At 40.2% G+C, this 26503-nt stretch overlaps 1 long non-coding RNA gene across 1 annotated transcript in view; it reads right to left on the bottom strand.

The window, feature by feature from the left end:
* Nucleotides 1–1235: 1235 nt before the first annotated feature.
* The window catches only part of LOC105493552 (uncharacterized), a 50478-nt gene continuing 25210 nt past the window's right edge, over nucleotides 1236–26503 (bottom strand). Inside the window, exons 2-4 of the long non-coding RNA XR_011613963.1 lie at nucleotides 9034–9106; nucleotides 3386–3422; nucleotides 1236–1614 (exon numbers count right to left, since the gene is read on the bottom strand). This is a non-coding gene — a long non-coding RNA (uncharacterized lncRNA). The remainder of the gene's footprint in view (nucleotides 1615–3385; nucleotides 3423–9033; nucleotides 9107–26503) is intronic.

Genomic DNA, 26503 nt, shown 5'->3' with positions numbered 1-26503 from the left:
TGACTTATTTTATTGTGTCTCACTTTATTGCACTTTGCAGATAATGTGTTATTTACAAATGGGTACCGTTGGTACCGTTTTTTCCAGCAGCATGTGCTCACTTTATGTCCCTGTCGGCATGTTTTTAGCAAGAAAATATATTTAAATGAAGGTATGTACTTTTTAAAGACATAATGCTATTGCGCACTTAAGACTACAGTGTAGTATAAACAACATATATGTACTGAGAAACCAAAATATTTGTGTGGATCCCTTTATTGTGATATTTACTGCAGTAGTCTTGAACCAAACCTGCAGTATCTCTGAGGCACACCTGTGTGTGTATTATATGATTTATTATAAGGAATTGACTTAAGCAATGGTGGAGGCTGGCAAGTCCCAAGATCTGCAAGGTAAGCAAGCTTGAGACCTAGGAGAGCTGACGGTGTAGTTCTAGTCCAAGTCCAAAGGCAGGAAAAATCCCGTGTCACAGTTAAAAAGTAGGAAAAATTCTCTCACTCTGGGGAGGGCCAACCTTTTCATTCTATTCAGGCCTTTAAATGGTTGGATAAAGCCCACCTGCGTTATAGAAGGCACTCTGCTTTATTCTATCAATTGAAATGTTAATCTCATCCCAAAACACCCTTACGAAGATACCCCAGAATAATGTTTGACCAAAATATCTGGGCACCCCATAATCCAGTCAAGTTGGACACAGAATTAACCGTCACACTGACCTGTCTGATTTCCAAAGATCTTGGCTGTAAAATTGTGACTTTGGTCTCTAAGGCAATTATGAGGGTGAGTTTTTCGTAAATGGTTTCTTGGATGTTATTTGCTTCTATTGAAACCTTAAGAGGACCCATCATTTAATTACCTCTTCCTATGTTCTTGATAGTCTTTATTTTTAAAATCTAGTTCAGTTGAATGTAATAATTTCTTTCACCTTTTTTAGAAGCTGAGCTACAATTATGTTTTAGGAAGCTGGTTGATCCATCAAGTAATCTATCAAGTAATGTTGATCTATCAAGCAAGTTAATCTATCAAGTAATGAAGCTAGCTGGTATTAAATAATTCTTTGTTTTTAACTATTAAATATAGGGCTTTCGGTATATAATATAAGCAGCATTATGGTAATATTCTGGAAGTTTAAATCATTGCAATGATTAACAGCATTAGAGTTATTTTGTGTTTGAGATATTTTTAAAGATAGCATTGCTTCAGCAACATTGTAGTCATAATAAATATTTTGCAGTCTAAATCCTTATTTTTAAAAATCTCATAACTTTTTATATCCTATTTAAAAGTATTTATATTGATATATTGGATTGGATTATTAGCTTTATAAATAAATACAATCATTGGACCTCTGTCAGTCCTGAAAACAAAACTTGTTTTGCACCTAAATTGTATATTTTATTTTATTTTATTTTTAGCTGAGTAGTTAAGATTTCAGGCCTTTTTAAAAAGTCATGTTTAGTCAGGTATAATTTACATGCAGTAAAATTCACCCTTTTAGGTTTAAAGTTCTGGAATTTTGACAAACATAGTAATGTAATCATTACCACAATCAAGACAAAACATTTCCATCACCCCAGGAAGTTCACTCGTGCTTCCTTGCAGTCAATCCCATTCCTGAAAATAAAATTTTAAATAAAATTAATAAATAAAACTTTCTAAAAAACATATCTGGTTCATGCCACTCTCTGTCACCATCATAAATTGACTTATTTGTTCTCCATATGGAATTCACAAGTCATAGCATCACATCAGTTGAATAATTCTTTATATTCTTGCTGATCTAGTCAAAGTGAGATCATTCAATGCTCAATGGATGGCTGCATAGAAACGTTTAAGACTTGAGATGTTACAGCACACCTGGGGGACTATCATGATGACTATTAGATAGGATTTGGTATTTAGAATAATACCAAAAAACTGCAGCGTGTTCCTTAACAGGAGCTCCAAGGGACCAAATTGATTCAAATCAAACAAGTCAAAGCTTAGGTAAGTAATATCGGCAGTTCAACAGTATTTGAATCCAGTTGGCCATAATCCTTATTCAAAGTGTGATGGTGGCCGGGCGCGGTGGCTCACGCCTGTAATCCCAGCACTTTGGGAGGCCGAGGTGGGCGCATCACGAGGTCAGAAGATCCAGACCATCCTGGCGAACACGGTGAAACCCCGTCTCTACTAAAAATACAAAAAATTAGCCCGGCGTGGTGGCGGGCACCTGTAGTCCCAGTTACTCCGGAGGCTGAGGCAGGAGAATGGCGTGAACTGGGGAGGCGGAGCTTGCAGTGAGCCGAGATCGCGCCACTGCACTCCAGCCTGGGGGACAGAGCGAGACTCCATCTCAAAAAAATTAAAAAATTAAAAAAAAAAAACAAAGTGTGATGGAAATTAAGGACCACAGCTTGCTATAGAATGATCTGATTTAAATAAGTATCCAGTTTTGTCATTAATTTAATAACACAAGCCATAGTAACCTGGAGACCCACTAGAAGAACATAAAGATTAGAAACCTGCAACCTCTGCCTCCCGGGTTTAAGCCAAGCTTGCCATCCACCACTCAGGATTCCTGCAAACCAACTGTTAGCTGCTGCCCTGGACACAGCATTTGTTCCTTTCCCTTAAGAAATTTCCTTCATGTATTTGATGGTAGTGTCTGAAGAAACAGCAGTTTCAGTCAGCTTTGTTTTTAGTTAAGCTTCCTCTACTAACAAAATTAGGGGAGAGATAGGCACAATATTCAGTTTTGTCAATGCTATATACAAGCCTCCAAGTTGAGCAAAAAGGAGCTCTAAAGCCACATGATGTTCCAGTAAATATTTTTTCTTAAAACATATATGCTGGCCGGGCGCAGTGGCTCACACCTGTAATCCCAGCACTTTGGGAGGCTAAGGTGGATGGATCACAAGGTCAGGACTTCAAGACCAGCCTGGCCAAGATGGTGAACCCCGTCTCTACTAGAAATACAAAAATTAGCCAGGCGTGATGGCACGCACCTGTAATCCCAGCTACTGGGGAGGCTGAGGCAGAGAACTGCTTAAACCCTGGAGGCAGAGGTTGCAGTGAGCCAAGATGGCACCACTGTACTGCAGCCTGGGTGACTCCATCTCAGAAAAAGAAAAAAAACAAAAAACAAAAAACACATATACGTGCTATCATCCACCTTTCAAAGGATGACTTCTGCCCATTTGAACCTCTAGGAGTTCTGGTTAACCACAAAGTCCAGGATTTTCCCCCAATTTATGGATTAGTTTCAAATTCCATATGACTGATGCGCTACTACTGCCAAGAGTGGGCCCTCAGGAACCCCACTGAAATCCTTCCTCAGTGGAAACTAGCTTATCTTCATAAGCCTAACAGTTGCTCTGGTTTTTTGCTAGAGCATAAGCCTTACCTAAAGCCATCCATAGATTATGGTTCCATGGATTTTCCTGTAAGGAAAAGGAAGTAGTTAGGACATAAGGAAACAGGGGAGAAAGGAAAAAGATCACAGTAAACAATTGCCAGCTGAGAATAACAAGACTTCAAATGTTCGTGGTTAAAGATCTGATGAGAGTTCATTATGATGATAACACAATTGAGAAGAAAATTTGGTTATTTCTGTTGCATGCAACCAGAATTATGACTGATAATGTTATACCAGCCTATCAAATTTCTATGAATTTCATATAATTTCTGAAACATATTAATAACACATTCACACAAATATAATCCAAAGAAGGTTAGCATTACTTATTATTTGGTAATGCTTCCCATATAATTTAATATACCAAGTAAGCCCAATTAGCTCAATATTTCTCTTTTCATAAGGAGAAAATCAACTTACAAAGGGCAGATTAACGGGAGAAAAAGCATACAAACTTATTAGCATGCATAGGGGAACTATCACAGAGTGATTATGCCACCACGCAATGGGGCACAGATGCTTGTATATACCCTTCTTCTTAGGAGAAAGGGAGGTAGGGGAAGTGTGGATGATTTTAGGGTAGCAGTAAATGAATTTTGGGGAATTCAATAGGCATGAAGAACATACAATGGCCTGAGACAAAGTCTGTTGGGCCTGCAGAGCAGACAATGGTTTGTGACAAAAGTCTGTCCAGATTTGTTGACAAACTTCAGTTTTTCTTCCTGTGATATGAGTTCGGTTACTGAAAACTCAGGGAAGGGACCACAGGTAATTGTTTTCTTCTTTGGTGGGTCCAGACTTTAGGCCAATCAGGGAACTTCAGAGAACAGATTCGCCCTGTGCTCTGGGAGAGCGAGTGCAGAGAGGGTTGGGGGCATGTCAGAGAGACCCTGAGAGGCTTCATCTGAAGTTCAGCATGTTAAAGTGCCATACTTTAGGATGTTGGTTTCTGAACCCCAGCACCATTGAAGGAATTCAGGAAATGCCATCCCAAAATATGTATATTGGTATATATATATATATATTTTTTGGTATATTGATTACTTTTAGCTAAAGGCACTTGAAAAACTGCAAAACAGAGAGGTTCTCTGAGTTTCCCTCCATCTGCCTAAAGACACATGCTACAAGATGAAGTCAGTTGTCACCAAATCTCTGAAGATTAACTCTTATCACAGAAGAGGAGGCCAGAAGTCCACCACACCCAGACCCTGTCACAAACCATCGTCTATTCATCTAAGGACTCATTCATCTTTCCCCAAAACCAGTGACTCTGAAGATCTTTCTTTTCTTTACCCGCTGGTCATTTTACCCATTCCAGTAGCGGAGATGAGTCAAGGGACCCTTGCCCTTTTCTTTTTCTTTTCTTTTCTTTTTTTTCTTTTCTTTCTTTCTTTTCTTTCTTTCTTTCTTTCTTTCTTTCTTTCTTTCTTTCTTTCTTTCTTTCTTTCTTTCTTTCTCTCTCTCTCTGTCTCTCTCTCTCTTTCTTTCTTTCTTTCTTTCTTTCTTTCTTTCTTTCTTTCTTTCTTTCTTTCTTCCTTTCTTTCTTTCTTTCTTTCTCTCTCTCTCTCTTTCTTTTTCTTTCTTTCTCTCTTTCTCTTTCTTTCGTTTGTTCCAAACAGTTTTGCTCTTGTCACCTAGGCTGGAGTGCAATGGCGTGATTTCGGCTCACTGCAACCTCCGCCACCCAGGTTCAAGGGATTCTCCTGCCTCAGCCTCCCACATAGCTGGGATTACAGGCGCCTGCCCTCATGCCTGGCTATTTTTTGTTTTTTTTTTTGTTTGTTTTTTTGAGACGGAATCTCGCTCTGTCGCCCGGGCTGGAGTGCAGTGGCCGGATCTCAGCTCACTGCAAGCTCCACCTCCTGGGTTCACGCCATTCTCCTGCCTCAGCCTCCCCAGTAGCTGGGACTACAGGCGCCCGCCACCTCGCCCGGCTAGTTTTTTGTATTTTTTAGTAGAGACGGGGTTTCATCTTGTTGACCAGGCTGGTCTTGAACTCCTGAACTCAAGCAATCCACCCATCTCCACCTCCCAAAGTACTGAGATTATAGGCATGAGCCACCAGGGCCTGGCCCTTCTTGATTGGCCCTTTTCTTGATTGGCCTGCCTGATTATTGCCCTACGCGATTATTAGCTAGGCTGCTCATTGCAATCTCCGTCTTTGCCTTTTATAATAAAATTACTCCACACTGTGGCAAACAGAGCAGACTGAGTTTGGGGCTCCCTCTCTGCCAACCTTGGTTTGGCAGTGACTGTCTTCCTCTACCTAAGGTCACGCTACCCACACAACTATAGCTCGCTCTGGCTTCTGAGAAGAGCTCTTTCTCCTGGCCTTTTCAGACCTGGGGGTGGAAAGGCTTCTTGTTCTAAGGATTCCCTGGCTGTTCCACCATATATAGTCGGTTTTCCTTAGCCCTAGCCTCACGTTTGTAAACAGTCACTTAATTGAATCATTTAAATCACACTTGAGGAGTTTGCTCTTGTAAGCAGGGCCTAAAGCACTCTTTTCCCATCCATGTCTATCATTCCACAGAAAAAGTTTCATTAGGGACCATGGAGCAATAAAAAGCACTTTTATGTTTGGTTTGGTTTGATTTTAAAACTATTAGGTTGGTGCAAAAGTAATTGCAACAGTAATTTTGCCATTGAGAGTAATGGCAAAAACCGCAATTACTTTTGCACCTACCTAATAATAAATGTCTAAATTCACTAGTTGAAAAGCTAAAAGTAGTGCTCGCTTTGGCAGCACGTATAGTAAAATTGGAACAATACAGAGAAGGATGAGCAAATTCGAGGAAACTAAAAGTAAAAAGTATAAAATGTAGCAACTATGAAAAAAGAGAATACTTCAAGTCCTTACTGTGGCCATGAAAGTGGGGAAGAGAGAAAAGAGACAAAGCAAATATGAAGGGGAAAGTGACACTTCCATAAAGGTAAAGAGAGAGGAAAGGGGATAACAATAACCCCAAGACAGAAGCACCCAGGCTTTGGAGTGTTAATTAAATGATTTAACTGTACCTTGCTCTCATCACTCTGAAATGCTAGTTCTTTATCTTTTTACCCTCAAAATCTTCAGGAATTACCTTTAAATAGAATACCACAGCTGCCCCTGGTAGAGGAGAGAAGAATTGCCTTTTGGAATGGAGATGCAGGTTACTGAAACTGGCCTGTGGGCTCAAGGGGAATAATCACTCTCTGATTTTTCTTTTGGGTAAATACAGGTTTTCATATATTGGATTTTCTCAGAGTGAGAAAAGAAAGAGTGACAATGAAGAAAAATGAAACAAGATGGAGAAATTGAGCAAGAAAATTGTTTTTTGAACCAATGATGAATGAATGAGTAAATCGTGAGGGCAAAACACCAAAAAATAGTAACATCATCCTACAACCTACAATATATGCCATTTTGTCATATGTCACTCATAATAAAAAGAGAAAAGGGACAGGTGTAGTGGCTCACACCTGTAATCCCAGCATTTTGGGAGGCTGTGGTGAGAGACTCTCTTAAGGCTAGGAGTTCAAGGCCAGCCTGGGCAAAATAGCAAGACCCTGTTTCTACAAAAAAAAAAAAAAAAAAAAAGAGGCTGGGCGAGATGGCTCATGCCTGTAATCCCAGCACTTTGGGAGGCCGAGACGGGTGGATCACGAGGTCAGGAGATGGAGACCACGGTGAAACCCTGTCTCTACTAAAAAAAATACAAAAATTTAGCCAGGCAAGGTGGCGGGCGCCTGTAGTCCCAGCTACTCGGGAGGCTGAGGCAGGAGAATGGCGTGAACCCAGGAGGCAGAGCTTGCAGTGAGCCGAGATTGCGCCACTGTACTCCAGCCTGGGGAACAGAGCGAGACTCCATCTCAAAAAAAAAAAAAAAAAAAAAAATATATATATATATATATATATAAAATTTTCATTTGTTTGAACCTTATATTTTCAGCATCCAGAATCTCTCAAATTCTGTGCTATGTAAAAAATACCACCTAATAGAGCAATTAGTTAACTTGTATGTAAATCTATAGCCATAGGATATTAATAGCAAAAAAACGGACTCATTGCCTTCCACAATTCCATCAATATTTAAAAGTATATACTAATGCTTCAATTTAACTGGCTAAAGACTCTTGTATATATTTATGTCATCTAATTATGGGGAGAACCAATATTACTCCTTGTTTGACTGACTTAGTTTCTCAGTGTTAAATTCATTTTGTGGATGGAATAGAAACAAAATATTCTAAAACATTTTAGAAACTGGAAATTTGAAGAATTGCTAAGTACAATGTTTAAAAAGGTTTTGCTTTCTAAAAATCAACTGTCCAGTTAGCTGTACTTTTAGCATATGACACCAAATCTGCTTGTTGCCTGACTTACTTATATCTTCCTCTAGACTGTGAGCATCCTGAATGGGAAATTATGTCTTTTCATATTTGAATACTTTGTGCTTAAGAAGCAGAAAGCACTCAGTAAATTCTTGTTGAGTGGATTTGACTAGCAAATCACTACAAAAGGTGAATTATAATCAGCAGTATTTTGAAATGAATCAAATAAGACTCTCTACTCTTATCCTTTCTCCTACACTCTCTATTTTATACCCAATAGGCATGGTCTGTTTCTGTCTATATGGTGTGCGTGTGTGTGTGTGTGTGTGTGTGTGTGTGTGATGTGAATGTTTCAATGCCACCCTTACAGTCTTGGATCAGAAAGATTTAAGGGACAGCCATGATTTTCCCACTTCTAAAATAAGTGTTTTCACATAATTTAGATGTACGTTAAACACTTTTCTCACGTAAAGATATGTGATTCTGATTCCTTTGTGTTAGATGTGTAATTTCATACAATTAGAAGAGAGAAAAGTTGAACATAAAGTCATTGTTTTAAAGAGAGTGTTGCCATGGGATGGAGTAAACATCAGATGACTGGAAATAAATGCTCTGTGCGGGGAAGTTCAGTAGTACAACCCAGGCACTGACTGGGGAGATCTGGATTCTAATCCCATGCTCCTCTGACTTGCTGTGAGAGCTAGACTAGCCTCTGGGTGCGTGTTTGTTTCTTCATCTGTAAAATGAAGATGCTTCATGACCTTTAAGATTCCTTCCACTTCTATAGTTCTATGCTTTGAATTACTTTTAAATAACAGACCACTTGAATTGCCAAAATTTAGGCCTTAAGTCTTTTTTTTTTCCTCTGCTCTATTGTGCCTTCAGTAAATCATTATGATGCAAACGTGAGTTTTTCAGAATTTCCATTTTTCAGATGGGAGTCTGAGCCGCCTGACTTTGAGTCATGTGATAGATTGCCTAACCTCATCTAAGGCAGTTAGCTCCCTTGGAGGAGGAAAACAAGCTAGACTCCTCAGGACAAAAGAGCTTATTCTACATCACTGCAATGCTGCTCAATCTGTTATTCACTAATTTTTTTAGATCAAATTGAGTAATTTCACTTTTCAGATTTTCCTCCTGCCTGTCTTATATTCAAACAAACCAATGTTTTTTTGGAACAAATGCAATGTAAAAATCACTGTTCACGCTTTCTGGTATTCCAAACTCCTTCCATAATTCCTTTTATTCTCCTCAAGTGGCTCCCAACTTTTGTTCCCTTTCCAACATTAGAGCATTCTCCTGGATTCTTGATGTTTACCCACCTCTTTTCTATCCTGAACACTGGATCTCCACTCCTTCCATCAGCATTTTAAAGGCTTTGAGGTACAGACACCCCTAGGTAAAACACAAGGACACCAAACATTGCAAAATGACAAAGATACTTGTAAAACTTTCTTCTCTAAATGAAAATTTAAAACTTGTCTCCTTTGAGCAGCATATACTACCTGATTTATAACCATCATCTAACACCATTACATACCATACTTTAAGTTTTAAGATAAACAATAAATACAAGTCAGAATTACATTAGAAACAAAAAGGATTAAAAGAGTACCAAATTGAAAGCAAAGATTTGGTTTTGGTACAGGCTCTGCCACTTGAACCAAGCAATCTGTAAGAGCCATCCCCTCAGAAAGTCTGTGATTCTGTGACTTTCTACGTCTGTGTCTACGCATGAATGATAGAATCCTCCAGAATCACGATACATATCCAGGTGACTCTTCTGTTAAAGAAAGGGAGGAAGGAAACTAATATTTTTGAGAGTAGAATGCACCCCATATCTGGTGTTGATCATGATACAGAATTATCTCATTTAGGTGTTTGTTTTGTCTTGTTTTTTGAGACGTCCCCCAGCTTGGAGTGCAGTGGCACGATCTTGGCTCACTGCAACCCCTACCTCCTGGGTTCAAGCAATTCTCCTGCCTTAGCCTCCCGTGTAGCTGGAATTACAGGTACATGCCACCATGCCCAGCTAATTTTTGTATGTTTGGTCGAGATGAGGTTTCACCGTGTTGGTCAGGCTGGTCTTGAACTCCTGACCTCAAGTGATCTGCCCTCCTCGGTCTCCCAAAGTGCTGAGATTACAGACATGAGCCTCTGCACCTGGCCTCATTAGTTTTTTTTTTTAAAGAACTTTAGCAGATAAGCCTGTTCCCTGTGTGATGACATACAAATATCTTCAAGATGAATTGTTTTTAAAAATGGTAAGATACATATAAGCATCCATGACATAATCTCATTAATGAAAAAAAAAATTAGGTCTTGCATATGCCTAGAAAATTCTGGAAAGCTACACAAGAAAATATTAATAGTAGTTAGCTCTGATAAATATTATTGGGGGTTAGGAATAAAAAGAAGATTTTTACTTTTTCATTTTATATTCTTTTGCACTTTTTAGAAAAACCCAGGGCAGGCACTAACCTTGTTCTTATATCTGCTTTAGGAGAAAGGAAAGAAGAGGAGGCTTTGAAGATCTAAGAAAATCAGTATTCGTAGTGTAACTTATTTTATTGTTTTCTTCATCTGTGATGAGAATGATATTAAAGTATAAGAAAATACATTTGCCTAACTGTAGATAAACTCATAAAGTTTTCTTTTACAGGAATAAGTGGGGAGATACTAAGTTGTCTTTGCGCTGTCTTTGGAATGTAATGTTCAATTTTTTGGTTAATGTAGCTCAGAGATAAACGAAAGTGGATGAAATAAAGACTTGTGTGTAGGATGTGATGCAATTACAATCATACTTCGCTTAATGACAGGGTTATGTTCTGAGAAATGCATCATTAGGCAACTTTGTCATGAAGTATCCTAGAGTGTATTTACACAAACCTAGATGGTATAGCTTACTACACACCTAGGCTATATGGTATAGCTTATTGCTTCTAGTCTACAAACCTGCGTGACATGTTGCTGTATGTCTTCTGAAAAGGAGTTTAGATAACCTCTAAACAAGGTATTTGATTCAGATATAATCACAATTGTGAAGGGACATTACAACAGAATTTTACCATTCTCTAGAAAATAGCTGATACGCACATATGTAGGGAACTTGGAAGTATTAGTTGCCAAGATCTAACTAGGGCAAGGCTGCAGTTACTGATGGTCTTCCTCACCACAGATAACTTTCTTTTAGTAATGAGAATTTTCCAAGTTTTTACAAGAAAGAGGGAAAATGTGTTACACTGAGAACTATAGTGTATGAAAAGTTTAGCAGTAGGTTATCTAATCCTTTCCACTCATTATACTAGGAAGAAAACAGACTCAGAGATAACTCAGAGATAAGATAGATAACTTGCTAGAGATCACACAGTTGATTACCAGGAAAACCAGTACTTGGTCTAGGTCTCTGGCCCTGAACCCAGTATTTGTTTCCATGTGCTCTGCTGCCATGGCCACTTTATTGAACCATTTAGAACCTGAATTTCTGATAAGGACCTAAAACACACTGAGTAGAGGAACATCCTTACTTCCAAACCAAACAAAACCTAACAAAATATCCAATATTGTGACAATGATCATTTCTGAGTTCTATTATTCTGTGTTCTGAAATAGTACAAATAGTCCAGAATTCAACTAGAATGCCATCAGTGGGAGCCACCAATTTTTCTCTCTCTTTCTCTCTCTCCCTTCCTCTGCATCTCAGCAAGATAATATTCCAACCCCTCCATCCGTCTTCCTTCTGTCATTGTTTATTCTTTCTTTATAAAAACAAAAAACCTGTAAGCACTTTATAATCCTTCTCAGTAAAATATTCTAATACACTACAGCACTTAAATCAGAAACTTCTTTTTGAAGTCTAACCTAGAGCACTCCAAAGGAAACCCCTTTTAGATAAGTATATACGTATCAAAAGAACACAGGAAAACTAGAAAACTTCCAGTGAACAGAAAAGGGATGTCAGCCATAGAAGGTAACTTCACTTGGCTTCGTGCAGACTATATAAGGAACTGAAACATAAAGGAAAAGGCGCAAAAACTGGAACTTAGGTCAAATCCACCAAGAAGAGAAATGAAGCAGGGCAGAACAGAAGGCTCCGTGTGAGAGAAGCAGAAATCCCAAAATAGGAAATGAAAGTCAAATGACAAAAGACAAAGGGAAATTAAACATTCTTTACATAAGGAACTAGAGGAAGAAAAAGGAAAATATTGCCTTATTAGGTGTTGGAGGAGGACATACATACTCACTAGCCTGGTCAACACAGAGAGATTCAGAGGGAGTCACACTGCTCTATGGGAACAGGTGGGCTGCCTGTCTCCCAAGAGGACTTTCAGCCTGCCATTTGTTACTCCTGCGGAATTATTTCAAAAAGCCCCAGTTTCCTGAACTTTAAGTTGAAGGTAGTAATTGTGCCTTCCTACAAGGTTATTCTAAAGGGCCAATCATACAACATTTAAAAAGCACTTATCAAAATGCTTGGCACATAATAAATGCAGGGTAAATAAAAACTGTTATTAATAGCATTACAAATTTATTAATCCAAATTTTTAATTTTTCCTTATGTTATTATTTATTTATTTTTACTTTTTTTTTTTTTTTTTTGAGACAGGGCCTCTCTGTGTCACACAGGCTGGAGTGCAGTAGCGTGATCATGGCTCACTGCAACCTCCAACTCCCAGGCTCAAGTGATCCTCCTACCTCAGCCTTCCAGATAGCTGGGACTACAGATGCATGCCACCATGCCAGGGTAATTTTTGTATTTTTGGTAGAGGCAGGGTTTCACTATGTTTCTTATGCTGGTCTCAAACTTATGAGCTCAAACCTCAGCTTCACAGGGGTAAGCCACCGGACCCAGTCTTCCTCATGCTATTATTTATTATAGACATGGTATTGTAGCTATAAGACCTATAAAGACACAAGTAACTGCCTTCCCAGTATATAAGGCCATTGTTTCTAATAATCTGTTTTAATCAACAACCTGATGATGAACCATTAGTGACAAATTTTACTATCTCAAATTCATAAACAGGGAACAGATGTGGCTTAAGCCATTTCTCAGTGAGATACAGCAAAGCAGTGGCTTAGCTGAATGCAAGACCTGCACCTCAGAGTCCTGTACTGTGGCCAGGAAGTCCTGCTAAGACAAAAATAGCCACTTTGTTATTTTACATTCTTATTTATCATCTGTATCATGTAAGCAGTGACTTAGACTGATTTAATTATAGAAAATCTACATTTGCCCTATGGCATTAAATATTTTTTGAAAGGAATGTCTAAAGTACCACTTATGTTTGCAAACTAAGGGCAGCAAAAGTTGAAAGGACAGAAGCATGCAATTTTAAAAATTGTTCATATTATCACAAAACAAATCACTCACAAGTTGATATACTCATTAGAAAAACTTCCTTCTATATTTATCATTCTAAAAAACTGTATATTTTATTTGGCCTTATTTTCTGCCCCTCTGTAATACCAACATAAATACTAGTGATATTAATGTTAATAGTCGGCCAGGCGTGGAGGCTCACACCTGTAATCCCAGCACTTTCGGAGGCCGAGGCAGGCAGATCACCTGAGGTCAAGAGTTTAAGACAAGCCTGACCAACATGGCGAAACCCTGTCTCTACTAAAAATACAAAAATTAGCCAGGCGTGGTGGTGCATGCCTGTAATATCAGCTACTTGGGAGGCTGAGGCAGGAGAATCACTTGAACCCAGGAGACGGAGGTTGCAGTGAGCAGAGCTTGCACCACTACACTCCAGTCTGGCGACAGAGTGAGACTCCGTCTCAAAAAAAAAAAAAAAAAAATTAATAAAATAAATAAATAAATAATAGTCATTATTTATTCCTGCTTCCCTGGCATGCCCCTTCTCTCTCTTTCGGTCTCCAGCTTTCAGTTGTAAGATACCACATCAGAAAAGGGTGTAAATTGGTAAAGAGACTACAGAGTAAGCATTTACCCATCCCATATACTACAGTAGGGACCAGTAAGACCAGAAAACTAGAGACTGAAGCCATTCAGATAGGGGTTTCCAGATTCAGAGTGCTGGGCTCTGTAAAATTTTAAAATATTGGGGGAAGATTGGCGTAGAGATAATTAGAAAAACTTTCTTCCATATTTTACCCTTAAATTTTGCCACATAAGGATATTTAAACCAACAATTGCTACCATACACTGACAACATTCTTTATTAAAAGCCAGAGTGTGTCAACTTTAAGAAAAACCTGATAGGCAGGACAAAAATATCAGAGTCAAGGCAGTTCACAAGAAGTGACCAATGATCACTTTAAACCATCTCACATGTATGCATGAATGTTTACTCAATTATTTCAAAAAATAGTTTCTTCTCTTTTTGCTGGAGACCAGTAAAAATGGGCTGGCCTAGTTCTGTGGAATGCTGTTTGGGAGCTGCTCTACAGACTGCTAACTAATCCATTTGGGGGCTAGGTAAATGTGAAATCCAAAATCAAGCAGATGACCTTCATTGAGGAGTTGCTCTAATTCCAGGCCCTGTGCCCAGTGCCTTGCTTGCCTGAGGAGGGATGAGCTCCCCGTCGTATGTGAGTAGAGGAGTCTGCTCCTGCCTTTGTCTGGTTCTGATCACCACGACAACCACCACAACCCAGAAAAACTCACTGGTGAGTTGCTCTTTCCAAAAACATGATCACTATGTGAAATTTTAAAACTCCAATGTAACAAAGCCATGAGCAGCGTTTTGGAGGCTGCCACAGCAGAATCTAACCACACTGGGATTCGATGTTCTTTCACAAAGGGACAGAAGGTTGCCAGGTTTGTGGGCACAAGCTTCTGTGCCGTGTGACAAAGCACTGCTTTGACCATTGTGCTGGGCCTGGTCTGAGACCACAACAACCAACCAGTTAGGACAAACCCAAAATAGCCCCATCTTCTAAATCAAGACGCAGAGAATGACCACCCTGAGTCACCCAAGTTCAATTGTTACACATTTTATTTTGGGGTAGCTTTAGTGGGCACAAAGTGTTTCATTTACTGGTTCTCTCCAATAAAAGTACAAAGAAAGGAACTAAGTCATGTGGTTCTGTTTGACTTACCATGAAGACTGCAACTAGTATGGATGATATGATTCCTCAGCTTTGGAAAGCCCATGCTAATTGTTTAGGACAGTATGTCTCTCTAACGTACTAAACTGTCAAAAAGATCTTGGCTCACAATCTGTTGCATAAGCAATTTTACCCCCAGGAATGTATGCATGTTATCATTTCAAATCTTTGTTGCCATTCAAAGTGACAAAACACAAGTATATGAGAGTTGGCTGTGGAATAGAATGGAATAAAGAGCTTATTTGCCTTATTTGGGCATTTTTCCTGTCTATTTAAGATATTCCGTTAATTTTATGTGTTTATAATTTGCACTGTAAATTTTCTAAATGTATTTCATCTTATCAAATGTATTACTATCATCCTTAAAAATTCTTTTCATGAATACATGTAATCCAAATTATTCACCATCATCTGGTCCTCCTACCACTCCAACCTTGTATTTTATTGTTCTCCTTCCATTCACTGCTCCTCATCATTCTCTTTGTTCTTGTAAAATGCCAAGATCGTTTTCGCCTTAGTGTCTTTGCACTTGCTTTTTCCTCTGCCTGCAGTGTCTCTGTGATCTTTACACAGCTGGTTTCTTCTTGTCACTTAGGTCTCTGTTCAAATATCATTCCTTGGAGAAGCCTTCTCTGACCGCTTTTGCTGAAATATCCCATCTCCATAAGTCACTCTGTAACATATCATTTTATTTTGTTATCTTTATAGCATTTACGAATATCTTTTTTCTTTTTTTTTGAGATGGAATTTCACTCTTGTTGCCCAGGCTGGAGTGCGGTGGCACAATCTTGGTTCACTACAACCTCCACCTCCTGGGTTCAAGCCATTCTCCTGCTTCAGCCTCCCAAGTAGTTGGGGTTACAGGGGCCTGCCACCACACCAGACTAATTTTTGAGACAGGGTTTCACCATGTTGGCCAGTCTGGTCTCAAACTCCTGACCTCAGGTGATCCTCCCACCTCGGCTTCCCAAAGTGCTGGGATTACAGGCGTGAGCTACCGTGCCCGGCCGTGAATATCTATTTTTAAAAATCTTGTTCGCTTATTTGTTAACTTGCTATTTGTTTGCCCTCTCTAGACAGAAAGCTCCACAAGAGTAGGGACTTTGTCTTGTTTATTCTTTTTTTTTTTTTTTTTTTTTTTTTGAGACAGAGTCTCGCTCTATAGCCCAGGCTGAAGTGCAGTGGTGCTATCTCGGCTCACTGTAACCTCCACCTCCCAGGTCACAGTTCAAGTAATTCTCTTGCCTCAGCCTCCAGAGTAGCTGGTATTACAGGCACACGCCACCTTTCCCAGCTAATTTTTGTATTTTTAGTAGAGACAAGGTTTCACCATGTTGGCCAAGCTGGTCCTGAACTCCTGACCTCATGATCCGCCCACCTCAGCCTCCCAAAGTGCTGGGATTACAGGCGTGAGCCACCGTGCCTGGTGCCTTTTTTTTTTTTCTTTTGAGACAGAGTCTCTGCAACCTCTGCCTCCTGGGTTCAAGCGATTCTCCTGCCTCAGCTTCCCGAGTAGCTGGGATGACAGGCATCCGCCACCACACCCAGCTATTTTTTTGTATTTTTAGTAGAGACAGGGTCTCACTGTGTTAGCCAGGGCAGTCTCAATCTCCAGACCTCATGATCCACCCGCCTCCGCCTCCCAAAGTGCTGGGATTACAGGCCTGAGTCACTGCACCCGGCCATCTTGTTTATTCTTATAGCTCAATGCTGAAATAGTGTTTGGCACATAGCAGTACTCAATAAATATTTATCAAATGAATGAATAGATGATGAATGAAAGGATAGGCGAATTCATGAGCATTTTCATATTTTGTCACCTTTTCCCAGAGATTTTGTGTCTAAATGGCACAAAGGCTAATGTAGGTTCACCAATTCTCTTGATAATTTTATCAGTAAAGATAGACCAAATGACTCATGATTTGAGTTATCTGGCTTGGCACTCTATAACTGATCCCATCACCAAATAGTTGCCAATCTCCACTTCACTTAAGTTATGTAGTTCAGTTTGACAGAGCAATTTAATAAGTGTGCAAATAAAGTTTTAATATAAAAAGAAACAATTAGATGCGATTTCATGATTTAGAATAGACAAATGCTTTTCAAAAGGGTTTATTTCAAACCAACAGCTAACATAATAATTGCTAGTAGGAAAATAAAAAGAAAAACCCACTAAGGCAAAAGGCTTATTATTCTCATTTTTTAAATATTGATCTGGAAGTTCTAACCAATGCAATAAGATAAGAAAAAGAAAGAAATGATATAACTATTTTAAAGTAGAGACAAAATTATCTTTATAGATAATGATAATCTATCAGGAAAACTCAAGATAACTTTTTTTTTTTTTTGAGACAGAGTCTTGCTCTGTCGCCTAGGCTGGAGTGCAGTGGCACGATCTCGGCTCACTGCAAGCTCTGCCTCCCAGGTTCACGCCATTCTCCTGCCTCAGCCTCCCGACTAGCTGGGACTACAGGTGCCCACCACCACGCCCGGCTGATTTTTTTGTATTTTTAGTAGAGACAGGGTTTCACCGTGTTAGCCAGGATGGTCTCGATCTCCTGACCTTGTGATCCACCCGCCTCGGCCTCCCAAAGTGCTGGGATTACAGGTGTGAGCCACCATGCCTGGCCACAAGATAACTTTTTTAATGGACCAAGAATGGAATTTAACAAGATAGAGTTAAAAAATAAGCCAATAAAAAGTGATAGCTTGTAGAGCAGCAATAGTTGCTTATGAAACTACAAAGGCCAAAAAATAGCTAACGAATTTTATGGAGGCTGGGCACAGTGGCTCATGCCTGTAATCCCAACACTTTGGGAGGCCAAGGCAGGCAGATCACTTGAGGTCAGGAGTTCGAGACCGGTCTGGTCAACATGGTGAAGCCCTGTCTCTACTAAAAATACAAAAATTAGCCAGGCGTGGTGGTGTGCGTCTGTAATCCCAGCTACTCAGGAGGCTGAGGCAAGAGAATCTCCTGAACCTGGGAGGCAGAGGTTGCAGTGAGCCGAGATTGTACCACTGCACTCCAGCTTAGGCAACACAGCATGACTCCATCTCAAAAAAAAAAAAAAAAAAAAGAAATTTGTGGATGTTAATATACCAGCTATAGGTTTTTCTTTTCCTAAGATCCAAAATGGCATTATCTTAAACTGAGGAATATAGCCATGGATTTTAATGTAATATTTATTTTCCTATGAAAAAGCGTATCTTATCAGTTGTTCATTTGGCTAATATTTATATTCCTGCTCTATTTATAGTTCTATACTAAGAACTACGGAGAAAACAAAGGGAAAGGAAGAAAACATTGCCTCTGTTTTTAAAGATTTTGAAATCCAGGCCGGATGTGTTGTCTCACGCCTATAATCCCAACACTTTGGGAGGCCGAGGCAGGCAGATCGCTTGAGCTCATGAGTTTGAGACCAGCTTGGGCAACATGGCGAAATCCCATCTCTACTAAAAATATAAAAATTAGCCAGGCCTGGTGGCGGGCACCTGTAATCCCAGATACTTGGGAGGCTAAGGCAGGAGAATTGCTTGAGCCCGGGAGGTGGAGGTTGCAGTGAGCCGAGATCACACCACCACACTCCAGCCTGGTTAACAGAGCGAGACTCAACCTCAAAAAAAAAAAAGATTTTACAATGCTGTTGGAAAGAGATATTGTAATGTATGCATGCAAAATGACTAGGAAAACATTTCTGACAACAATTATTTGTCAGCAATAAGCATTTACTTATTACTGACAAAAATAAGAAAATACTTATTAAGCATCTGTAATGAGAAGGTTCCTTTGCAAGTTGTGTGCAGAGTGGTGAGTAGACTTACTATAAATATAAATAGAACCAAGTCCTTGCCATTGGTGCAAGATATTAGGGAGAATAAGGCACAAATTTTTAAGTTATAAGGCCATTAAACTGAACTTTGAAAGAGGAAAGAAGGCTTTCAATGAACAGACCACATGGGATTCCAAGTGGAAAGCATAACTTTGGGTAAAAAAGCATGGGATGTGTTTGTGAACACGGAGTAATCCTGTTTGACTGGAAGACAGGTAAACATGAAAGGGGATTAGGAGGCCGGGCGCGGTGGCTCAAGCCTGTAATCACAGCACTTTGGGAGGCCGAGACGGGTGGATCACGAGGTCAGGAGATCAAGACTATGCTGGCTAACACGGTGAAACCCCGTCTCTACTAAAAAATACAAAAAACTAGCCAGGCGAGGTGGCGGGCTCCTGTAGTCCCAGCTACTCGGGAGGCTGAGGCAGGAGAATAGCGTGAACCCGGAAGGTGGAGCTTGCAGTGAGCTGAGATCCGGCCACTGCACTCCAGCCTGGGCGACTAAGCGAGACTCTGTCTCAAAAAAAAAAAAAAAAAAAAAAAAAAAAAAAGGGGATTAGGAGATAAGACCAGAAAGAAAGATGGGAGGTCAGGCCTCAGATGGGGTCTTGAATTCTTTTTTTTTTTTTTTTGAGACGGAGTCTCCCTCTGTTGCCAGGCTAGAGTGCAGTGGCGTGATCTTGACTCACTGCAACCTCTGCCTCCCAGATTCAAACGATTCTCCTGCCTCAGCCTCCCGAGTAGCTGGGACTGTAGCTGGGACTACAGGCACACCACCATACCCAGTTAATTTTTGTATTTTTAGTAGAGACAGGGTTTCATCGTTTTGGCCAGGATGGTCTCGATCCCTTGACCTCGTGATCCGCCCACCTTGGCCTCCCAAAGTGCTGGGATTACAGGCGTGAGCCACAGTGCTCAGCCTTGAATTCTTTACTGCAACTAATATAAGAAAGCAGCCTTACAGGAATATTCGTCTGATAGCGGCATTTGGGCTGAGTTGAAATGTGGAGAGACCGTTTAGGAGGGGCCGTTAGGAAGCTTGAAGAACAGGGAATAGGGACCTGTACTGTGCTGGAGAAGCCTTGAGAGGCACTGCAGAGGTGGGCTTGACACTTTGGCACCCAGACAGTGCTTGGCCTTTAGGAGACAGTCAATAAATATTCATCAAGTGAAAGAATAATTTTTCTGTCCTGCCTTTAAAATAAGTTCTCAGAGCAGCATCTAGCTTTCTTTTCAAGCACTATTTATATGTGGTCATAAACTTATTTGTGAAATTGTTTGCTGAATGTCTTTCTCCTGTTAGACCATAAGCTCACCTTGTCTCTCTCTCTCTCTCTCCTTTATTTTTTCCACACTACATCCCCTGAGTCAGGCATATAGTAGGCATTCAATGAATGCATGTTGACTCTGTAATTAGTCAACTTATTAGATATGGGCTCAAGAGAGATGGAGGAGTGAAAGATGTTCTGTTTTAAACCTTATTTCAATGTTAGCGGCTTATGTTCTTTTACAAATATTAATAACGAAGTGAGGAGGAGGAGATAACGAAGTTATCTTGGAGGGACAAGATTATTTGTTCTCATTTTAACCCCTGCATTTGAAAGACTAGGAGAATCATCTAGATGAAGCCATCCAGCAGACAATTGAAAATATGAGCCTGAGCAACATGACAGGACTCTCTACAAAAAAACAAAAACAAAAATTAGCTGGGCATGGTGGTATATACCTATAGTCCCAGCTACTTGAGAGGTGAGGTAGGAGGATCACTGAGCCTGGGAAGTAGAGCTGCAATGAGCCATATTGTGCCACTGCACTCCAGCCTGGGCAATACAGCAAGACCCTGTCTCTAAAAGAAAAAAAAATACAGGCTGGGCACAGTGGCTCTCGCCTATAATCCCAGCATTTTGGGAGGCAGAACAGGGCAGATCACCTGAGGTCAGGAGTTCGAGACCAGACTGGCCAACATGGTAAAACCCTGTCTCTACTAAAAATACAACAATTAGCTGGGTATGGTGGTGCATGCCTATAATCCCAGCTACGCCGGAGGCTGAGGCAGGAGAATGGTTTGAACCTAGGAGGTGGAGGTTTTAGTGAGCTGAGATCGTGCCATTGCACTCCAGCCTGAGTGACAGAGTGGGACCCTGTCTCAAAAAAAGAAAAGAAAATTTGAAACTAGAACTCTGTAGATATTTGGCCTAGGGATAAAGATCTGGACTAGGATAACATCTGCATGGAGGTGTTAATTGAGATAGTATGGGTACTTGAGATCATCAGAAAGGAAATATAGAAAAGGAAGAAAAACAGAATTGAGGAGAAATCTCGGGACACACCTGTGTTTTAAGTAAGGCACAGATGAGCCAACAGGGAGAGAGAAGTAAGTTAGTGAGAGGTGAGAGGCAAACTGTTTTCCAGTCACTCGAAAGATAAGGGAAGAAAATTTTCAAGGAAATCGTGAACAGCTGCATCAAACTCATTAGGAAAATTAGCAAGGATAAAATTCAGGAAAAGCTATTACATAGATGTGAGCAATGTCAGAGTTTGCATAAGTGTGGAGGGAGCATGGGAAGTGAAATCGGATTTAAATGGACAAGGTGTGAGATCAAGGCAGTAGATACAGATTACTCTCTCAAGAAATTTGATGGGAAGGAGTGGGAGGAGAGAGAAAAGATAGAGTTGTCTGACTTGTTGTTTTTGTAGACACCCATTATTAGGTAAATAATTTGCCGAAAGTATTGAAACTACACACCAGTCCAGGTTAGGATCTGTCTGTCACGTAACTTCCCATGATGCGTTCTGTTCTCAAGGGCCAGTCAACAAACACTTGCTAACGACCTCCTAAAGCAGCAGCGGAGACTGGGAGCTATGGAATGAGATGCAGAGGTGCAGACATAAAGGGGTGACAAGAGACAGCAGGTGGGAAAAGACCACCTATGTAACACTCACCTTTCTAGAACAGGAGGAAGGAAAAGAACTGTGGCAAGGGTGGAGCCAGAATTCATCAACTGGGTTCACCAACATCATTGACCATTGTTCTGTGCCAGCTTTGGTATCTGGGTAAAGGAAGATTTGGGGGAGGGATGAATCAGGTCTCTGCCTAATGGTGGGATCAGTCTACTCGTTATCGGTGGAGGGTGTCCAGATTCTTGGCATTTTGAACAAAGAATTGGACAAAATGCACAAAGCAAGGAAAGAATGATGCAACAAAGGCAGAGATTTATTGAAAATGAAAGTATCCTCCACTGGCTGGGAATGGGCCCAAGCATAGGGGCTCAAGAGTCCCCTTAGAGAATTTTTGGGGGTTTAAATACCCTCTAGAGGTTTCTAGTGGTTACTTGGTGTACATCCTATATAAACGAAGAGGATGAAGTAAAGTTACAAAGTTATTTACTCGGCCTATGCCCTATGTAAATAGAGAGGATATTTCCTGTCATAGCTGAAGTATTCCCATTTGATTTAGTTCTAGGAAGTCCTTATGTTCCTGTCTCCAAACCCTATTCTCCTGCCTCATACTGACAGGTTCTCAATTGGAATAAAGAGGGGCTGGAATAAAAGGGGAGGTATCCATCCCTAAGCTGAATTTGAAGGTTGGTTTGAAGGAGTCAGAATGAGTAAGAGAAGGCAACCTTCAGCCTGGGGACAGACTTGAAGACAGCACAAGCATGAGGACTGCCTTTTGTGGGCAGTGAAATTGCCTGGCTGCAGGGGCCTAAGGGCAAAGGAGGTTACAAAAGTGATCTTGAAAGTCATTCGCTGACCTGCGGAGGGAGCTACCCTTCCTTAAAGCCTGAAGAAAAAGTTTATTTTCTGCTCCTTCCATGTTGCTCCCACACTATTTCTCTGAGCTGGAGGTGGAAATAGACTTCTGTGTCATGATCACACTACTAGTTAAGAAAACATTTTCCACCAAAATAAAAAAAAAATACAATCTCATAAGATCCAGTCTTCATAGATCTTCACAATGTCTGATATTCATGCGAAGGACACTTTCTAGACCATGCAACATCCGGCCACTCACCTTTTTAGAATAGGAGGAAGGAAAAGCTCACCATAGTCATCAGAATCAACCCACTCTCTCACCCACTGACTGCAAGGCAGATACAAATAGGCTTCCCAGATGCCCTGTCATCTTGTGTCATCTTTGTCATGAGACCAGGGACGGTGTCCCTCAAAGATGCATGTGACTTCAGACCTTCTCCTGCCACGTAGCCCTCATCATCACGGTTGTAGTTTTAAAGAAACTGGTTGAACTTTGTCCAGTTTACTCCATGATGAAAAGCCTAAAGATACAAGGAAAATAGGCCTTCCAAAACTTATGGAGAGCATAGTTATAAAGAGTGACTTTATAATTCTACAAAGGGCTGTTACTTCCTGAGGGCAAAACAAAGGGAAGCAGAAAAAGGAGGTCCACTGAGGTTGAGGACTGTAGGTGCAGACAGCAATTTAGAGGACCAATGGGAATTCCTTTCAACTATGATATTCCAGAATGATTATCCTTGAGTTTAATGCAGTATTTTGCACATCTTCCCTGATTAGAAATTTACTAATACGTGCAAATTTGCAGAAAAGTCCTGAGGGCTTAGAAACTGTGTAATCAGTATGAGATATTCACAGAGGAATGGCAAAGGATCCTGTCATCCAAGGAGTCTGTAATAACCATGAAATGGATGGGCTAACAGCTGCTGTCTGGAAAATCATGACCACTCCAACAGAGGGGTCAGGCTCGTGAGTTTTGAAATATCCACAACGTGACACTTCCATCCACTCTGGCTTGGAAACTAGCTTCTAGAAGCTCTCTGTCTAGAAATAGACAAGTTCTTGTTCACTTGGGAGTTTTAGTCTATAAAATCAGGGAGCAGCTATAGGAAAACACCTAATATCTAGGGGCAGACACAATACAGTCTTCTTAGTGTATTTATCTCAAGTGGCCTCTGTAGAAGGGACTAGGTGGGTGTGTATTTGTTTTTATTCTTCAAACTTACCAAGCAATTTATATCAATGGCTCAAGAACAAATGGTGTATTTGTGCTATGGTGATAAGCACTCTGGAGATAGATGCAAAGAACAGTTTCTTTTGGCATAGTTGTTTTTGGTAACTGTAGCCTCATGGCTCAGGTATGCAGGTTGCTGTGAATGAGACGAGTGATATACTTTGTTAAAACTAGCCACGGTTCCCAGGTAGAGTTTGGATTTGGATTTCCTTAGCAGAGACTGAAACCAGGAAGAATTCTCACTTTCATTTACAACATGGCATTTCCTGATTCCTTTACTTTATTTTTTTTTCTCCTTTGTACAGCAAAATACAGTCATGTTTTGGTATTTGTGGGGGATTGGTTCCAGAACCTCTTTAGATATCAGATGCCAGAATCCGCAGATATCAAGTCCCTGATATAAAATGCACATCCTTCTGTACACTTTAAGTCATGTCTGGATTATTTGTAATACAGACATGTATTACACGTACCTAATGTAATGTAATTACATGTACCTAATACAGCGTAAGTTCTAAGTAAATAGTTTTCATACTGTATTGGTTAGGAAACAATGGCAAGAAGAAGGTCTGTACATATTCAGGACAGGCATGCTCTTTTTTCTGAATATTTTTGATCTGCGGTTGCTGGAATCCACAGATGCAGAACCCATAGGTAAGGAGGGCAGACTTATTTGGGATAGTCAACCACAGAGACTCAAGGTTCTTCCTCACTTTGTATTATGAGTTTTTCACAGTCCATCATGTTTTACAGAGGAAGCAGAACCAGAGAGAAGACTACACATGTGAAAGGAGGTCATACACACATGTTAATCCCTCAGTCATTCACCGTACCCAATCACCACAAACCTCTCCATTCCACAGACTACCCAATGACCTTGTGTTATTTATTTTCTCCCCAAAATTGGTGCTTGAAGTTTATTTTAACCCAATTTCACCTAGATACAAGTGTTATTGTGAAGAAAGCCCATTTCTAAACATGATAACTTGAATTTTTCTTTAATGACTCAAAATTTATCATTTATTTGATACACTTGCTTTTTCTATATATACATTGTTAAAACAATCATTAAAGTAAAACATGAACACATTGTCCTTTTTAAAGAGTATTAGAACATTACAGATAAAGCTAAGTGCTATTTTCCTGTAATAACATAATCACTCCTTACCTCCACCCACCTCCTTTCCATTTCTTTCTCTCCCTCTCTCCAAAACTGCCACATATAATCAACTTTGTACGTAGTCCCACAGTCCTTTAAAAAATGCTTTTACATCTGTGTATGTCCAAAGGAGATATGCATTATTGATTTTTATTTTTCAAGAACTTGAAGTTTTCATACTGTCCAAATCTAGAATTTAGGAACCAATGGAGATGTAGAAGGGGACAGGTGTGCTCTGAGTGAAGCTTTCCCCATTCTCAAAAAAATAAAAAGGGGGCAACTCTTGGGTATGCTTCAACCCTGGGTCAAGTCTGGAGTCCTAAGGCTTTACCTTACCACCTGCTTCAGTGTAAGTTTGATAAATCCACAATAGGAGTCTCTGAGAGATTACCGAGGTTCTCAGCTACTCAGTTTCCACCAGCGTAAAAGTGGGAGCACTGTTCCTCCTCTCTTGTGGTTATGATGAGAATTGTGAGCCAAGGTGTTTGGCAGTGCCTACCATGATGCTTCTCGAGAGTCTGCTTTGTCTGAGAGCCTCGGTAATCTCTCAGAGACTCCTATTGAGGATTTATCAAGCTCACACTGAAGTGGGTGGTAAGGTAAAGCCCCAAGACTCCAGACTTGACCCAGTGGCTGAAGCAAACCCAAGAGTTGCCCCCTTTTTATTTTATTTTACTTTTTCTAGAATGGGGAAAGCTTCACTCAGAGCAAACTTGTCACCTTCTACATCTCCATTGGTTCCTAAATTCTAGATTTGGACAGTATGAAAAATTCAACTCTTTGTCAGCTTCTCCTTGAGCTTCAGAAGGCATTCTTTCTTCTGAAAAGTGCTTGTGATGCTGCAAGTGGAGAGTGACACATTGTCTTAGTATCCCGAGGAGTATGGCTAATGGGAAATGACTTCAGTTTACTGCATCTTCTAGTAATCCTGTGATGCCATCGCAAAACAAAAAGCACATGACTACTCGTAAGCCCACTGCACCTGAAAAAGAAATTGGATTCTACTCGGAAAAACAGGCTGTAAAGCTAATCACTCTGATCCAATAACGTGGCCCTGCAGAGTGGCATCATCAGCCCAGAGACGCAGAGAGGAGGAGGGAGAGCAAGGAGGGAGGGAGAGCATTCAGGGAGGCAGCTGCCCAGCTCTCCAGACACTCAAGCCAATAAAAAATTCATAAGGAGATGTTTTATAGCCAATGTCTAATACCCCTGCTGGGTCACAAGCCTATCTGAGCCAATCAATAGTATTCATAATGCTGAAAGGAGCTAGTGATTGCATGTTGATGAGAACTGAGGTTTTCCAAGCCAAGGCCAGTTTCTGGTTACTTGGTATGTGTCACCCTTAAAAATATAGAACTTATTTTGAAAATGGAACCCAAGACCTTTTAAAAAATACAGAGTGGGGAGAAGGAGACATACTTTTCAAATCTAGGGGGAAAGGGATGTTTGAATTCTTTTTAAGTCAAACCAAGGACTACTTTTAAACTGGAACAACTTTTTTGTTTCAATCCAGGTGGCCATTCCTTGTATATGATTTCTTTTTCTTTAGCTCCAGAATTTTTTTTAATAACACTTAAATAACAGCATCTGTGATAAACCCCTTCAAATACAAATGGGAATATATGAAATGAAGTCATAAGAACGAAAGTAAATGGAGTCAACTGTCAACTTTGTCATTACATACCACTACGTTCCAGGTTGATTTTATCTCTAAAAGCTTTTAAAATTATAGCAACTTC

This window comes from Macaca nemestrina, chromosome 1 (genome assembly GCF_043159975.1).
Source record: "Macaca nemestrina isolate mMacNem1 chromosome 1, mMacNem.hap1, whole genome shotgun sequence".
Taxonomy (NCBI): domain Eukaryota; kingdom Metazoa; phylum Chordata; class Mammalia; order Primates; family Cercopithecidae; genus Macaca; species Macaca nemestrina.
This window is presented reverse-complemented; position numbering and strand designations above follow the sequence as displayed.